The sequence below is a fragment of the Diceros bicornis genome, chromosome X (assembly GCF_020826845.1).
Source record: "Diceros bicornis minor isolate mBicDic1 chromosome X, mDicBic1.mat.cur, whole genome shotgun sequence".
NCBI classification, from domain to species: domain Eukaryota; kingdom Metazoa; phylum Chordata; class Mammalia; order Perissodactyla; family Rhinocerotidae; genus Diceros; species Diceros bicornis.
Window position 1 is genome coordinate 137,532,872 of NC_080781.1, and position 2,171 is coordinate 137,535,042.

A 2,171-nucleotide genomic window follows, 5' to 3' on the forward strand; every position below is an offset into this window, starting at 1 on the left:
CCGCGCCCCGCCCATGCCCCGGGCTCACTGGCCTGCCTGACTGCCAATCACGCGCAAGCCCCTTGCTCCTCCCGCCTACCCGTCTGCGCGGGGCGGGGGCGGGGGCGGGGCCCAAGGCCGGCGCGCGGGGCCGCGGACCCCCTCCCCCACCGCTCCTGCCCATTGGGCCGCGGCTCGGCACCACCCAAGAGGCGGACCTCAGGGAAGAGGGCGGGGCGGGGCGGGGCGGGGCTCGCTCTCTGTCGCCCGCCTAGCCCGCGTCGCTCCTGCCCAGGGCCGAGGGCGTGTCAGGGCTAGCCTCTTCCAGGAGAGGGCGCTCCTGCCTTGGTCGGGTTCTCCCCCGGAGAATGAAGAGGAGCCTTGGGCACAGGACGGAACTGTGACTTGAGTCTCTCGTCTCCCAGCGCAAAGCTCTATCTCCTGTTTCCCACGCGGCTGTAGTTAGAGGGAAGTTTCTTGAGTTCGAATCCGGCCCCACCACTCACTAACTGTGACTTTGGGCAGGTTACCTAACCTCTCTGTGCCTCCTTTCCCTCACCTCATGGGGATAGTGAGAGCACTTACTTCATTGGGTTGCTATGAGGATGGAATGAAGTAATAATTCCTATGACTTACCTAGGACAATGCCTGGCACGTAAAAGCACTATGTAAATATTCACTATTATTACGCTGGGTCCTGCTACTTCCCCCTCCTCCTCCTCCCCTAGTCTGTGTGTCTTTGACAGTCATGGAAGGTTCTGTGGCTCCTTCCTTCCCTGTCCACTTACAAATTTCTTTGCATCTCTCAGGCCCCTCAAACTCAATGAGTCTGGAATGAAATTTGTCAGCACGTCCTCCCCCAGACCTACAAAGCCCCCAGCTCAGTGAACACGCTCAACCCCGGGACCTGCTGATCAGACGAGGTGGGAAGGAGGCAGAGGGTGGCTGGAGCCCAGGGAGTGGGGAGCCAGCGGCAGGCAGCTGCTGCCAGCCCTACTCTAGCCTCTCCAGGGCCTATCCCTCCTCTCTGCCCCACCCTGCCATCTCCTGGAGGGTAGGATCAGGGGACAAGTCTAGAGGCAGGGAGACCCAGGGATCTGGCAGGAGGCAACTGCAGTCGTCTGAGTGACAGCAGAGGGCTCTGCTCTGCCCTGGAGTAGGTAGGAGTCTGGGCTAACAGGAAGGGACCCCAGCCCAGCCTTGTGGGGGCAGGACCTGATTCCCTCCCGAACGGTTTGGAATTCCAAGCTATTCTAAGGACACGGACCCTCAGAACTGGAGCTGAAGGGACAGCCCCAGCCCAGGGGCCGGGGGGGCCCAGAGATGTGCAAAGCATCTTAAGGCCCCTTTCTCCCTCCGATGTGGCTGCTGTCTTGGGCCCTTCTGGCAGCTGAAGGCTGTAGGGGCTTTGGGTTGTTTTTTTAAATCTTTTTTGTTTCTCTTTTTCTGTTTTTCTTTCTTTTTTAAAAATTTCATTTCAATCACAGCCCCAGATCAGATGTTCAAATTCTTGTGGGTTTTTCTGTGGATCTTTCCTAGGACTGGGGAATTTGGAGGGAGAAACCATGGCAGTGTGGTGGCCTCCCTCAGCCTCCCCATATCCTCACCAGCTCCTGTGTATTCTGGAAAATTCCCCTTCTCCACCCAGCCCAATGGAGCCAGTACTCTAAGCAGCCCTTCCCTGACTCAGTAGCTCTGTCTATGGCATGGGGTGGGACATGGAGGGATTGCCAGGGCCTTGAGGGGAGAAGACCATCCTAAAGGGTTATGGGGTCCATCCTCCTACATGGAGGACCTGCTGGCCAGCCCTCAGCTCGTGGAGAGGGCTACTGATGACGCAGCAGCGGGCTGCAGCCTCCCTACACACACCACCCCGAATTGTGGCTCCTCCCGGGCATCCTCCACCAGAAAGGCTGGAAGCTGGGATGGGAACAGAGGCTGCTGGGCCTCTCAGGGAGGAGGGTGAAGAAAGGGCTGAGTGGTAGAAGCTTCTGGAAATGTGGACTCAAGCTCAATACAAGGAAGCACTTCTCCCAGGGGGCGATGTCTAAACATTAGCTGGCTGCCTGGAAAGGAAGGGAGCTCCCTGTCTCGAGAGATGTGCAAGCCCAGGGAGATGGGTAGGGATGTGGAGGGGTGGATTGCTAGTGAGGAAGGATAGGACAGTTTTCTAGGGGGCATTCCTGCCCGAG